The following is a 16,648-nucleotide window of genomic DNA, read 5'->3' on the forward strand; positions in this document are numbered from 1 at the left end:
TAATTTGTAACTATTAATAACAAATGAGTAAAGCATTCAGCAACACAGGGTCTATTAGATTTCTGTGTCAAAACCCTTTGGAATATGTGCCCCAAAAAACTGAGTCTGAAATCCCAATCCAAAAAGAGGAGTTCAGGAAGAGTCTAGCCCAGGCATCTGTGACCCTGATAAGTTGAAGACAGTGTTGGACCAACACTGGATGTAATGTCAATGATTGCTTAAGTCAAGATTTTATCATTTCCAATCTTCTTTTGATTATTCTTTCCAAAGAAATGTGAAAGACAGCTGTCTACATGTATGAGATGGGTTTGAATTAGCTCTTGCTAAGAAATATGGTATGTAGCAACAATATTTTATGTGCAGGGAAGAGTAACATTAGAACTTTTCCTGAGAGCAATAATATTGCCACAGAAACTATACTAATAATGAACAAATCTCAACAGGTAGAATACACTTGTGTTACATAACATTTTCTTCTAAGGAAACAATGTCTTATAATGTTGATGTACTTTTAAGAACACAGTTCAGTTCAGTCGCTCATTCGTGTCAGACTCTTTGAGACCCCATGAATCGCAGCACACCAGGCCTCCCTGTCCATCACCAACTCCTGGAGTTTACCCAAACCCATGTCCATTGAGTCGGTGATGCCATCCAACCATCTCATCCTCTGTCATCCCCTTCTCCTCCCGCCCCCAATCCTACCCAGCATTAGGGTCTTTTCCAATGAGTCAACTCTTCACATGAGGTGGCCAAAGTATTAGAGTTTCAGCTTCAACATCAGTCTTTCCAATGAACACTCAGGACTGATCTCCTTCAGGATGAGCTGGTTGGATCTCCTTGTAGTCCAAGGGACTCTCAAGAGTCTTCTCCAACACCACAGTTCAAAAGCATCAATTCTTCGGTGCTCAGCTTTCTTCACTGTCCAACTCTCACATCCATACATGACCACTGGAAAAACCATAGCCTTGACTAGACGGACTTTTGTTGGCAAAGTAATGTCTCTGCTTTTAAATATGCTATCTAGGTTGGCCATAACCTTCCTTCCAAGGAGTAAGCGTCTTTTAATTTCATGGCTGCAATCACTATCAGCAGTGATTTTGGAGCCCAAAAAAATAAAGTCTGACACTGTTTCCATTGTTCCCCCATCTATCTCCCATGAAGTGATGGGACCAGATGCCATGATCTTAGTTTTCTGAACATTGAGCTTTAAGCCAACTTTTTCACTCTCTTCTTTCACGTTCATCAAGAGGCTCTTTAGTTCTTCTTCACTTTCTACCATAAGGGTGGTGTCATCTGCATATCTGAGGTTATCGATAATTCTCCCGGCAATCTTGATTCCAGGTTGTGTTTCTTCCAGCCCAGTGTTTCTCATGATGTACTCTGCATATAAGTTAAATAAGCAGGGTGACACTATACAGCCTTGACGTACTCCTTTTCCTATTTGGAACCAGTCTGTTGTTCCATGTCCAGTTCTAACTGTTGCTTCCTGACCTGCATACAGGTTTCTCAAGAGACAGGTCAGTTGGCCTGGAATTCCCATCTCTTTCAGAATTTTCCACAGTTTATTGTGATCCACACAGTCAAAGGCTTTGGCATAGTCAATAAAGCAGAAATAGATGTTTTTCTGGAGCTCTCTTGCTTTTTCGATGATCCAGTGGATGTTGGCAATTTGATCTCTGATTCCTCTGCCTTTTCTAAAACCAGCTTGAACATCTGGAAGTTCATGGTGCACGTATTGCTGAAGCCTGGCTTGGAGAATTTTGAGCATTACTTTACTAGCATGTGAGATGAGTGCAATTGTGCAGTAGTTTGAGCATTCTTTGGCATTGCCTTTCTTTGGGATTGGAATGAAAACTGACCTCTTCCAGTCCTGTGGCCACTGCTGAGTTTTCCAAATTTGCTGGCATATCAAGTGCAGCACTTTCACAGCATCATCTTTGAGGATTTGAAATAGCTCAACTGGAATTCCATCACTTCCACTAGCTTTGTTCGTAGTGATGCTTTCTAAGGCCCATTTGACTTCACATTCCAGGATGTCTGGCTCTAGGTGAGTGATCACACACCATCGTGATTTTCTGGGTCATGAAGATCTTTTTTGTACAGTTCTTCTGTGTATTCTTGCCACCTCTTCTTAATATCTTCTGCTTCTGTTAGGTCCTTACCGTTTCTGTCCTTTATCGAGCCCATTTTTGCATGAAATGTTCCCTTGGTATCTTTAATTTTCTTGAAGAAATCTCTAGTCTTTCCCATTCATTATATAACACATTCATGCTGTTAAACTAATTTTTTTATCCACTCATTATTTCTCATTAGTTCTTCTCTTTGGGAACATTTTTTTTCCATACAATTGTTCTCTAGTTTTCTTCAGAGCAAGAAAACCTAGAGGTTGTAAAGGACATAGTGAAATTTAAGCTTTATCTCAAAGCAGTTGGTGAACCATGCCATGGAGGGGTTTTTGGAATTCTTTCCCAAAGCTGTGTTTTAGAACTCCTTTGGGAACCCTTTAAGCAACTTGACACTAAACTAGCTTTTATTTATTAACTTTCCAAGATCTTGCAGATCATGTTTTAATACAATACCTTCCATGGTTAGAACAGGCAGCAGAACCAGAATTCTAGGTGTGTTGTTTCATGTCCTATTGATCTCTAACTAGTAAGGAATTATCTTATCAATTTTTCTAACTATAAGCCTAGGCTTAAGAATGCTGGCTAACATCACTATGGACTCACTAGGTGTCAAGCTCTATTATAAATGCATATTTAATCCTCATAACACTTTTAGGAGATTACTACTATTATCACATACATTTTATAAGCAAGAAAACTGAATGTGTAGAAAGATTCTTAGCTAGTAAGTGTATAGCCAGGACTCACAATCAGGTAATCTTTTCTAGAACTGTAAACCTCTAATTATGCAAGTTTCTGTACACATAAAAATGTTATTGCATCTAAGATATTCTTAGATATTCAAATAAAAGAAATGAATATGGAGATATGTTTTATTATTTATTTGTTATATGAGATAGCATGAGTCATCTCTTTTAGCCACTTTTTCGTAGTGCATAATTCCAGATGGAAACATATGCATTACACTGTACCAACACATTCGGAAATACAGTAAGTAGAATTATTTAAACACATTGTATTCAGAAGAGACTAAAGCATTTATGGGTCAATAATTTCCCTTCACACAACTTGGTTCATACTACCTTTTCCAAGTTGTCTTGTCCATTGAAACAGTATCTGTGAATGGTTTACAGTGAATAGAAAATATTTTTGCAGATGTTCAACGGTATTACTGCAAACACCCGCAAACACCCACAAATTTTCCCCTGAGTCTTGACTAATTTTCACTTCAGAGATCTGTGAAATATTTTAAAAGAAGCATGTCAGGAAATCTTTGGTTGTCTGGTTCCTTCCTTCTTGGTTCTGGGCATTTTATCTCTTACCCTGTTTTGCCATATTTTTCTGTACAAGATTATATATATATATATATCACACACATATATATACTCAATCAATGTATTCACCATTTCCTTATGAAAAAATTTTCAACACACAAGTAAGTCAAAAGAATTTTGGAGGGAACAGTCTTAAATTTGTCATCAGTGTTCTGTCTGGGAGATAGTGAAGGACAGTGAAGTCTGGCGCACTGCAGCCCATGGGGTTGCAAAGAGTCCACAACAACTTAGCAACTGAACAACAACAACAACATGTTCTGTCATTAACATTGTACTATATTTGTTTCATCACACATTTTTTCCATCTGTCCATTTATTTATCAATCTTACTTTTTGATGCAAAGTAAACTACAGGTATATGTAGCTTGCCTCTGAATATTTCAGTATGCATGTTATTAGTTATAATTCATCATTGTTTACAAAGCTTTTAATTTTATGTGATATTTACATACAGTAAATACAGAAATCTGGATTATATATGTGCTTACATTTTGACAATACATACATCTGTGCATTCCAAAATTCTATCAAAACAGAAGAATCTCAGATAAACAACCTAACCATAGACCTAAAGCAGCTAGAGAAAGAAGAAAAAGGCCAAAATCAATAAAATGAGAAATAAAAAAGGAGTTAAAGCTGACATCACAGAAATAAAATGGCCCATAAGAGAATACTACAAGCAACTATATGCCAATAAAATGAACAACTTGGAAGAAATGGACAAATTCTTAGAAAGGTATGATCTCCCAAGACTGAATCAGAAGAAACAGAAAATATGAATAGACCAGTTACAAGCACTAAAATTCAACCTATGATTCAGAAACTTCCAACAAACAAAAATCCAGGAACAGGTGGCTTCACAGGAATAGTCTACCAAACACTTAGAGAAAAGTTAATACCCATCCTTCTGAAATTATTCCAAAAACCTGCAGAGCAAGGAACACTTCCAAGCTCATTCTATGCCACCATCACTCTGATATCAAAACCAGACAAAGAACACAAGGTTGATGAGGATGCAGAGAAAAAGTAACCCTTGTGAACTATTGGTGTGGAATGTAAATTGGTTCAGCCACTTTGGTCAACAATATTGAGGCTGCTCAAAAAATTAAAAATAAAATTACCACATGATCCAGCAATCACACTTCAGGGCATATAACCAAAGGAAATGACAACATCATACTGAAAAGATATGTGTATCTCCAAGTTCATTTCAGCATCATTCACAAAAGCCAAGATATGGAAACAACCTAGGTATCCATCAACAAATGAATGAATAAAGAAGATGTGATATATATGTGAATATGAATATTATTCAGCATTGAGAAAGAAATTTTCCCATTTGCAACAACATAAATGGATCTTGAGGGCATTATTCTAAATGAGCTAAGTCAGACAGAGAAAAACAAATATTGTATGGTACCACTTACATGTGTAGTCTGAAAAAGCTGAACTCAAAGATACAGAGAATAAAATGGTGCTCGCCAGGGGCTTTGAGATGGTAGAAATAAGAGATGATGTTGGCTAAAGGATACACACTTGCAGTTAGAAGAGGAATAATTCTGGATTTCTAATGCACTGCAATATGATTATATAACTACAGTATAACTTCAAAGTTGCTAAGAGATTAGATCTTAAATGCTCTTGCCACCAAAAAGAAAAATTATGTGGAGTGATAGCGGTCTTAGCTAACATTACAGTGGCAATCATAACATAATATGTGAATGTATCAAACCATGTCATGCACCTTAGACTTATACAATTTTTTATCAATTGCATTTCATTTTTTAAAAAAATTCGATTGTCTAAAAAATCAAAAGTAAATAAAATTATTAAATGGCTTGGGAACAGTAAAAATATTCAATAAATTTTAATTTTTTTCAAAATCAGTGTTTCCATTATTACTTTATCTTCATTTTAACAGATTAACTCTGCTTAAATGTATTAGAGTATTACACTTTGAGAAAGGAAAACCTTGATAACAGAGAACCAAAATACCATAATTTCTACATATTATGTTACATATTTTGTTTTTTCAAATGGTAGAAAGAAAAAGGCTATGATTTACTTCCCCAATACATGGAAAGGGAATATATATAGCCATGCACCAGTTATATTGACTTGGCCTTTAAAAAGCAAGATCTTTGAATTCTAAATTATAAATATCTATAATTACACTTTTTTACTATGATTTTATATGCAATCTGTAAGAGAATTGCCCTGAAAATTTAAATTCATCTTCCTAATTTAATAAGGTAATGGAATAAGATTCTTTGAGGCCATACGTAAATAATAAAAACAAGTTTTACTTGGGATATGCTAAAATAGAGAGAAATCTTTCTGTATTTTAAACAAAATCTCATTGCTGCTAGACTAGGACATAAATTGTCTACAGAAAATGCACTTTATTTGAAAATTACCAGGACAGTTAAATATTATTTTCACTTGAAATAATTTAAAAAATTCTTTAGATAGCACCAGTTTTTCCTAAGATTTTGACAAATTTTGAAAATTATCGATTATTAACCTTCAGAAGACCATTAGACTATGAAATGACTAATATTAAACTTTTGACTATCACATGTCTACCTTATTCCAAAACTGTGGTTCTTTTTTCATATTTCATTATTTTTAGAATATTAAATTTTAATACAAATGGGGCACAGATAACCTTATATCTATAAATGGTTCCTCAACTTCAGCTATGATAGACTCTAACTACAATGCCACATACTAGGATTAAAATCTTTTTATCAAGATTTACTGGATAATATAAGTGAATTATGGTGTTCTGTTCAATCTCACTTGTCTGTGCTTCCCTTGGTCATGGACACTGGTTATCATTCACTGTAAGCATCACACTCCACATACTACTTCTGGTGAGGTTCGCTTTAAAGCAGTACACCCCCCCTATGTAGCTGTGCCATGATGAATGGGGAAAGTTCTATCAGTGGTTGCTTTTCTCACACCTTCTCTATCCCTAGATGTGTTCCAACATGTAATGATTTCATGCAAATGACCTAAACTCAAGAGTTGTACTATTTTCCAGGATGACTATAATTTTATAATCGCCAAAAATGACCTTAAAATCAAAACAAAAAAATTGAAGTGGTTTTAATTTTAAATCATTTATTTAAAGGTTTTGTTGTTGCTGTGAAAAGAACAACAGGTTCTGGCACAAATGCAATTTTTCTACCCAGTAAATTGCAACGGCATCTCTGTACAGGACTGCCATCTAGTGGGCACTTCCGGGGGGCTATCTAATAACAGTAAATTTGGTTTGGTGTTGATGAACCAAGCCAGTTTGTTCCACGGGTTATTTATTGAGCATCTGCTATAGTAAGGCACTTTTTGATAAGCTGTGGGAGTTTTGTTTTGTTTTTTTTTAATGATTACAATGCACAATTTAGACCCTGAGTTTCTGTTCTGTCTAGAATTTTAAAGCCACAACCTGACACAGTTCTATCTAATCTCAATGACTTTATTATGCAGGTCCTAGATCTGCATAACAGATCCTTCTGCATAATAGATTGCCTTCTAGATCCTATCCCCCCTCCTATCACCCAGTCTGCTATGAATTTAAAGGAAATTATTAAAGAATATGTGATTAGTTGCTTGGAATTAAGCCAGAGCTTTGGATAATCTATGCATAATGCAAATGCAATGAGCACTGTAATTTGTACTGGTATTTTTTGTTAATGGATAGCAAATTTACTCAAGAAAAGTTAGTTTTCCCTAATCAACAAAATCAGATGTGGCATTTACTGTGTAAGCTATCTATTGATTTTAAATTAGGTTTAAAGAAAACTCAAATATTTAAGACCACTGTGCATGAAAATGTACAAACCATCTATGTTTAGTAAAAGCTCAAAGTAAAATAGATGTATAAGTGAATTCTGCATAGATGATGATAATGTTGAAGAATCACTAAAAAGCTTTGTTCAAGCTAACATATTAGAGAAATTGGTATCATTAATGGTTTTTTTAATAATAGCTTGCAAAAAATTATTTTAAATAGGTATAGACATTTATTTTTAAATTAACCTAATTATAAACACATCATGATATACATCTGTTTGCTTTAATTTTACTTGTTGCAATATTTTTGGACAGGAAATTGAAAAAAACAAAACAAAAAACATCCAGTCTCTTTAAGACTAAAAACAAGAACGCTTAGTGAACTCAAAATAAATAATTAAAAATTCCTATAATTATTCAAGCGATTATGATGGTATACTTCTGAGGTCATTAGAAAACTTAATTTCTAATCTCTCTCCACGTCACATTTAACTGAAAATAGCTGCCATTTATTTGTATAGTGCTTTGCAGTTCATAAAAGGTTTGATTCTATAAATCTTATTTGATAAATCCTCTTTTTAGTGTGGTCAAAGAACTTAAGAATCAGAGGGAAAAACCCAAATCTATAGCATTTTCCTACTATATATGTGATAAAAAACCATACTTTACTGTCCTAAGTTGTACATGTTATACAGAAAAGGAAAGCCAGATTTGGGATGATTTTTCTTATTGTGAATCTTTCCTTCATCTATATTTAGTTCATTGTGTGTACTAGAAGATTTTTATAAATACATTTCACCTGAATCTCCTGAAATAATTTTATCATTCCAAACTTAGAAAGTATTTCCTTTGAAAAACTTTTCCAATTCAAATTCATGCACAATTAATTCCAGTGCATCAAATAGCATCAATTTTCTCACATACACCTACACTGGTTTTGTTTGGGGGTTTTGGGTATTTTGGTTTCTTGCTTTTTCTTTAGTTTTCTGCATGTTCCAGCATGTATTTTAGGTGGTACATAATGGCACATTGTTTTTTCTATTATCCTACCAGTTACTGTTTCCTCATCACCGTTACTATCACTAGAAGTACTACAAGCTTTATGAAAGCATCATAAAAGACTTTAGTTGGTGTTAAAATCCTTTCAGACAAGAATATAGTGATGATAATGTCACTCAAAACATCCTGGCACTGTTTAATCAAGGTAAGCAAGTTTGGTGTCTGGAGACGTTCTCATCGTCTGTGTGGTTTCCTGTAAGTCGTTTTTCCTCTCTTCTAGTCACAGGTTCCTCATTTACAAGTAGAAGATAAAACAATGAATTTATATGAGATAAAACTGAAATTATGTTTCAATACATGTAGTAAACCATAAGACAGTATACCAAATTGGGTCTTACAAAATAGGATACAAGAAGATATATCTTGTATCCTTCAGATAATTTTACTATTTGTGTACACACATATTAAATTGATCAGCTTGTATTACCTTTAAGGTAAATTTTTTTAAACAAAACTAACATTGTATAATTTGTGAAAATATTTATGACACTTCAGTTGTGATTTGGGAAGGAATGGATGGTTTGAAGCTTGTTTCTATATAGCCTTTATTGTGGTCCTATTGAATTATTCTTAAGGTAAAATGTTTTGCTTTTAACAGTCAAGCATTTTCTTGCTTAAAAATGACAGTCTACTTTAAAAGTAAAGCTTTATACAGTAGACTCTTCATTTAAACCTTATGTAAAGAAATAAAATCTTTACATGCACCCATTTTGAGGCTCTACCTTCAGGCATTTATTGTGTGTTACATTTCCTAGCTTTCTCATATTTAATGTTTTATGGCTTGTTCTCCAGATTCAGGTAGTAAAAGGTTAAAAGCTACATTTAATAGACAGAAGGGCTGAAGAAATATGTTTTAATTTAAAATAGCTTGGAATAGAAATCTTTTCCCAGTTTCAAGATAGGCAGCACCTAAAGTTATTGAGCAAAGAGGAGACCTGATCTGTTCTCCGATGAAGCCTCCCATGGTATGCATGTGCTGTTGCATATTGACCTAAAATGAGTATAGAATCAGATAGTTGATGTGCCCTGGCCCACATTTACCTGCATTAGGAACTTAAAGACCAAAATATTATGTTCTTAAATGTCCCTGTCAAATGCCGATAGCCATTCCTCTACTTATAATAAGACAGGGAGGCTACAACTTCATAATAAACAATTTAAGTTGTCAGTTATGAAGCAAAAGCACTTTAAGATGAAACTATATCATACTTTGGGTAATTAGTTCAAACCTCCTACAAGGCTATTTCTGGTCCTGAAAGATGGGTCGGTCACTCACTCATGGGGGATTAGATAGCCAGCAAGCTCAAGTGGATTATCTAACAGGCTTGTTGTTGGAATGGAAGAGATATGAAAACCTGGGATTTGGGGGCTTCCATTTTCTGCCTCGTGAACCAGGTAACACAGAAAGCGCACCTGCAGAGAGAAAATTAAGCAGCAACGCGAGAGAGAGGGGGGGGGGGCAGACAGGACAGTCACAGTGTGTACATCTTACACTCCATGTGGGTGCTTTGTTCTTGTTCTTGGCTCCACTTTCTGCCAATTATGCCCAGTTGAACTTCTGTACTTGAGTTCCACCTAAGAACTATAAATGAAAACTCTACATCTTGAAAGTATATTTATTTGTTGCTATGTTTGTTTAAGCTAGTTTCAACTGATCTCCTATTTTCAACCAAAACACCTTTGCACACAAAATCATGAGACAGAAGTGTGAAGGTCCGGGGAGTGAAATAGTCTATCCTAGCATTTACAGTTTCTCTATAAAAATAAGTCATCTGTTAACATAAAAGTGAAAGTGAAAGTGTTAGTCACTCAGTCTTGTCTGACTCTTTGTGACCCCATGGACTGCAGCCCACCAGGCTCCTCTATGGAATTCTCCAGGCAAGAATACTGGAGTGGGTTGCCATTTCCTTCTCCAGGGGATCCTCCCAACCCAGGGATTGAACCTGGGTCTCCTGCATTGCAGGCAGACTCTTTACAGACTGAGCGACCAGGGAAGACATCTGTAACATAAGGAGCTTACAAAAACCGCAAGGTTTTATCAAGACGCTCATATTAGTTTGAGATGCTTCTTCCAACTAAATTTGCACTTTTTGTGAGGCATCCTTATACATAATTTACATTAATTTATTTGATCTATACAACAACTATGATACAGATACAATTATCATCTATTGTTTTCATTTATCATCTATTGTTTTCATTTTGTAGGTGGAAAGGCTGAAACACTGACTCTTGCCTGGTTCACAGAATGTGTTTGTTGCTGGCAGAATTGTAGTTCAAACCCAAGGTATAATGTAGCTTCAGAGGGTTGCATTTAACTCTTCTGTTACTGTATCTCCTTCATACATCAGAGCTCTCCTTGGCTTGGACACCTATGGTAACTTTATTTTCTGGTCTCTACTGAACTCATCTATGAATCAGGTATCCAGCTTGCACTTTTGCATTGTGTCCGATTTTAGCCCTCTTCACAGACGTTGATGTTTTCCTATGGTTTTCCATTGTGCTGGGCACTGAGAACAACAGTATTGAATCAGACATAACTGTTGACCTTGAGGTGTTCACATCTTGGGAGATAAAAATTAAAGCAAATAATAATGTATATACTGCAAGGTTAAACATTCATCAGGTAGCTAACATGTGACAGACACTGAACAATTAAGAGTACAATCATGATACAGAAGTCATAAAGAGAAACATTCCCTGACTTGAAGAATCTAGTTTTACTAACCTAGAGTCAAAGGCATAAAGAGGAAGCCTTACATTTTCATTTCTGCATCCATATCATAATGTTTGGCATACAACAGACACTCAATAAATACCAAATGGTTAAGTGAAGTAGAAATTTTAATAACATTAACAGCTACTAGGTTTATTTAGCACTTATTCTATATAAACAAATGAGCTACATGTTTTTTACAGATAAACGTTTAAACCATTATAGTAACACGTTGTTGCTGTTTAGTCGCTAAATCGTGTCTGACTGTTTTGAAATCCCATGGACTGTAACCTGCCAGGCTCTTCATTTGCCAAGGGATTTCCCAGACAAGGATAGTGGAGTGGGCTGCCATTTCCTTCTCCAGGGGATTTCCTCAACCCAGGGATCTAACTTACTTAAAGTTGTATATTTTTTAACCCTTTGTGGAGACTCTGCATTCTTCTCATTCTTATTCCAACAAAACCCCATCTAACATTTCTACTTCATAAGTAGTACATTTTAAATTAAGTAGATAACCAATATTAATTATTAATATAATAGTATGCCAATTTGGCTTAAACAGAACCAATTATTCACTTGCTCAACTAGTAATACTAGCAGATATTTTGGTATCTATATAGCCTGCAAAGTAGCTAGATAGTCTAGTAGTACTGGATTTTGCAAACCCAGGAATATGCTCTGACATTGCATAATGCAATCTTTTGTGAAAAGATGTTTAAAATAATGGAATTTATTGAACTTAAGAAAACTGAATACCTAGTATATTAAGGTTTGATATTTACATTTTGTTTTAATCTAAAAAAACATCAATTATACAATGTGTCTTGTGCAATGTCAAACTTAATTGAAGAATGTGCATCATTTATTATCATAACCTTTCGATTATTCAAATGGCTGATATTCCCAATAATATAAGTCATTCGTCAAGAAATATAAAGGCTTCTTTTATTTAAAAAACATTACTATAGCTATATCATCTGGTAGGATAAATTTTGTTCTGTTTTTTATGTAAGGTATATTTTTTTTTCCCAAATAGTCAAGAATTATAGCAACGTTCTGGGAAACAATTCTAATGCTGAAGTTTGCCTTCCACTATGTGTATATTTCTTTTCACTGAATTTAATTATTTCAGTCTTATCCTCTTTTTAGTGCTAAAATTTAACTTTGGGAAGTTTAGACTTCAGAATACACATTTAAAAACAAATGTTAGAATTTTTACAATGAGGTTTTCAATAATGTTCTTTCACATACAACTACAAATACAAACATTTATTTTTGGAATAAATTTGATGTAATTAGTATTTTGTTTTCATAGTCATCAAAACAATGTTTCTGGAGAATAATTGATTCCGGACTAGTGGGTTCTATATTCAATGATAAGTGCATATTTCACATAAAAAAGCAAATCTTTTCTTTATGGAATTGGTCTCATGGAATGTTAACAGAATTTTCTGTGATAATGGAAATTCTCTATATCTGCTGTGTACAATATGCAAGGTATTAGTCACATGAAGTTACTGAGTACTTAAATTTATCTATTGGTATTAACTTTATATTTAAAATATTTTAAAATGCATAAAATTAAAAATTTAGCTTAATAGCTATAATCTAATAAGAATTCAGTTCAGTTGCTCCATTGTGTTCAACTCTTTTTACTCCATGGACTGCAGCAGGCCAGGCTTCCCTGTCCATCACCAACTCCCTGAGCTTACTTAAACTCATGTCCATCGAGTCAGTGATGCAATCAAACAATCTCATCCTCTGTTGTACCCTTCTAAACTTGCCTTCAATCTTTCCCAGCTTCAGGGTCTTTTCCAATGAGTCAGTTCTTTGCATCAGGTGGCCAAAGTATTGAGGTTTCAGCTTCAGAATCAGTCCTTCCAATGAATATTCAGGGTTAACTTCCTTTAGGATGGACTGGTTGGATCTCCTTGCAGTCCAAGGGACTCTCAAGAGTCTTCTCCAACACCACAGTTCAAAAGGATCAATTCTTCAGCGCTCAGCATTCCTCACCGTCCAACTCTCACATCCATACATGACTACTGGAGAAAGCACAGCTTTGACTAGACATACCTTTGTTGGCAAAGTAATGTCTCTGCTTTTTAATATGCTGTCTAGGTTGGTCATAGATTTTCTTCCAAGGAGCAAGTGTCTTTTAATTTCAAGGCTGCAGTCACCATGTGCAGTGATTCTGGAGCCCAAGAAAATAAATTCTCTCACTGTTTCCATTGTTTCCCCATCTATTTGCCATGAAGTGATGGGACCAGATGCCATGATCTTAGTTTTTTGAATGCTGAGTTTTAAGCCAATTTTTTCACTCTCTTCTTGAAATTTCATCAAGAGGCTGTTTATCCTTCTTCGAGTTCTGCCATAAGGGTGGTGACGTCTGTATATCTGAGGTTACTGATATTTCTCTCAGCAATCATGATTCCAGCTTGTGCTTCATCCAGTCCAGCATTCCACATGATATACTCTGCATATAAATCAAATAAGCAGGGTGACAATATACAGCCTTGACATACTCCTTTCCCAATTTGGAACCAGTCTGTTGTTCCAGGTACAGTTCTAACTATTACTACTTGACCTGCATACAGATTTCTCATGAGGAAGTTAAAGTGGTCTGGTATTCCCACCACCTCTTTCAGAATTTTCCAGTTTGTTGTGATCCATATAGTCAAAGCCTTTGGCAAATTCAGTAAAGCAGAAGTACATGTTTTTCTGGAACTCTCTTGCTTTATCGATGATCCAGCAGATGCTGGCAATTTGATCTCTGGTTCCTATGCCTTTTCTAAATCCAGCTTGAACATCTGGAAGTTCACGGTTCGCATATTGTTGAAGCCTGGCTTGGAGAGTTTTGAGCATAACTTTACTAGTATGTGAGATGAGTGCAATTGTGCAGTAGTTTGAACATTCTTTGGCATTGCCTTTCTTTGTGATTGGAATGAAAACTGACCTTTTCCAGTCCTGTGGCCACTGCTGAGTTTTCCAAATTTGCTGACATATTGAGTGCAGCACTTTCACAGCATCATCTTTTAAGATTTTAAATAGCTCAACTGGAATTCCATCACCTTCACTAACTTTGTTCATAGTGATGCTTTCTAAGGCCCACTTGACTTGTACATTTCTTCTGTGTATTCTTGCCACCTCTTAATATCTTCTGCTTCTGTTAAGTCCATATCCTTTCTCTCCTTTATTATGCCCATCTTTGCAGGAAATATTCCCTTGGTATCTCTAATATTCCTGAAGAGATCTCTAGTCTTTCCCATTCTATTATTTTCCTCTATTTATTTGCATTGATCACTGAGGAAGGTTTTCTTATCTCTTCTTGCTATTCTTTGGGACTCTGCATTCAAATGGGTATATTTTTCCTTTTCTCCTTTGCCTTAAGCTTCTCTTCCTTTCACAGCTATTTTTAAGGCCTCCACAGACAAGCATTTTGTCTTCTTGCATTTTTCTTGGGGATGGTCCTGACCACTGCCTCTTGTACAATGTCATGAACCTCCATCCATAGTTCTTCAGGCACTCTATCAGCTCTAATCCCTTGAATCTATTTGTTATTTCTACTTTATAATCGTAAAGGATTTGATTAGGGTCACACCTGAATGGTCTAGTGGTTTTCCCTACTTTCTTCAATTTACGTCTGAATTTGGCAACAAGGAGTTTGTGATCTGAGTCACAGTCAGCTCCCAGTCTTGTTTTTGCTGACTGTATAGAGCTTCTCCATCTTTGGCTGCAAAGAATATAATCAATCTTAATTCGGTATTGACCATATGGTGATGTCCATGTGTAGAGTCTCCTCTTGTGTTGTTGGAAGAGGGTGGTTGCTATGACCAGTGCGTTCTCTTAGAAAAACTCTGTTAGCCTTTGCCCTGCTTCAATTTGTACTCCATGGCCAAATTTGCCTGTTACTCCAGGTATCTCTTGACTGCCTACTTTTGCATTCCAGTCCCCTATGATGAAAAGGACATTTTTGGGGGGTGTTAGTTCTAGAAGGTCTTGTAGGTGTTCATAGTACCCTTCAACTTCAGCTTCTTCAGAAATACTGGTTGGGGCATAGGTTTGGATTACAGTGATATTGAATGGCTTGCACTGGAAACGAACAGATATCATGCTGTCATTTTTGAGACTGCTCCCAAGTACTGCATTTCCGGCTCTTTTGTTGACTATGAGGATTACTCCTTTCTTCTAAGGGATTCTTGCCCACAGTAGTAGATATAATGGTCATCTGAATTAAATTCGCCCATTCCAGTCCTTTTATTTCACTAATTCCTAAAATGTCGATGTTCACGCTTGTCATCTCCTGTTTGACCACTTCCAATGTTCCTCGATTCATTGGCCTAACATTCCAGGTTCCTATGCAATATTGTTCTTTGTAGCATCGGACTTTACTTCCATCACCAGTCATATCCACAGCTGGGCGTTGTTTTCACTTTGGCTCCGTCTCTTCATTATTTCTGGAGTTATTTCTCCACTCTTTTCCAGTAGCATATTGGGTACCTACTGACCTGGGGAGTTCATCTTTCAGCATCATATCTTTTGCCTTTTCATACTGTTCATGGTATTCTCAAGGCAAGAATGCTGAAGTGGTTTGCCATTGCTTTCTCTGGTGGACCATATTTTGTCAGAACTTTCCAACCATTTTGGGTGGCCCTACATGGCATGGCTCATAGCTTCATTGAGTTAGACAAGGCTGTGGCCCATGGCATCAGTTCGATTAGTTTTCTGTGATTGTAGTTTTCATTCTGTCTGCTCTCTGAGGGATAAGGATAAGAGACTTATGGAAGCTTCCTGATGAGAGAGGCTGACTGAAGGGGAAACTGAGTCTTGTTCTGATAGGTGGGGCCATGCTCAGTAAATCCTTAACCCAATTTTCTATTGATGCGTGGCGCTGTGTTCTCTCCCTCTTGTGTGACCTGAGACTAACTATGGTGGAGGTAATGAAGATAATGGTGACCTCCTTCAAAATGTCCCATGCACACATTGCCACACTCAGCACCCCTAATCCTGTAGCAGGCTACCACCAACCCATGCCTCCACCAGAGGCTCCTGGACACTCACAGGCAAGTCTGGCTCAGTCTCTTGCGGGGTCACTGCTCCTTTCTCATGGGTCCTGGTGTGTACAAGGTTTTATTTGAGCCCTCCAAGAGTCTGCTTCCCCAGTCCTGTGTAAGTTCCATAATCAAATCCCACTGGCCTCCAAAGTCAAATTCCCTGGGGATTCTCAGTCCCTTTGCCAGATCCCCAGGTTGGGAAAACTATTGTGGGTCCTAGAATTTTCTTAAGAGTGGGAGAATTTACTTGGTATAATTGTCCTGCAGTTTGTGAGTTGTTTGATGGGTGGCTCTATGGTGGGGTTAATGGCAACCTCCTCCAAGAGGGCTTATACCACACACAGGTCTGCTGTAGCCAGAGCCCCTGTCCCTGTGGCAGGCCACTGCTGTCAAACTGGGGAAAATTCTTCAAGAGATGGGCATACTAGACCACCTTACCTGCCTCAAGAAATCTGTACGCAGGCCAAGAAGCAACAGTTAGAACTGGACATGGAACAACAGACTGGTTCCAAATAGGAAAAGCAATAAGTCAAGGCTGTAATTGTCACCCTGCTTATTTAACTTATA

At 36.3% G+C, this 16,648-nt stretch overlaps 1 long non-coding RNA gene across 1 annotated transcript in view; it reads left to right on the forward strand.

The window, feature by feature from the left end:
* The window catches only part of LOC145525366 (uncharacterized), a 42,066-nt gene that overhangs the window by 10,251 nt on the left and 15,167 nt on the right, over positions 1-16,648 (forward strand). The window contains exons 2-3 of the long non-coding RNA XR_014068141.1: positions 8,309-8,459; positions 10,523-10,735. This is a non-coding gene — a long non-coding RNA (uncharacterized LOC145525366). The remainder of the gene's footprint in view (positions 1-8,308; positions 8,460-10,522; positions 10,736-16,648) is intronic.

This window comes from Giraffa tippelskirchi, chromosome 11 (assembly GCF_054371585.1).
Source record: "Giraffa tippelskirchi isolate mGirTip1 chromosome 11, T2T-mGirTip1v1.2.pri, whole genome shotgun sequence".
Lineage (NCBI taxonomy): Eukaryota > Metazoa > Chordata > Mammalia > Artiodactyla > Giraffidae > Giraffa > Giraffa tippelskirchi.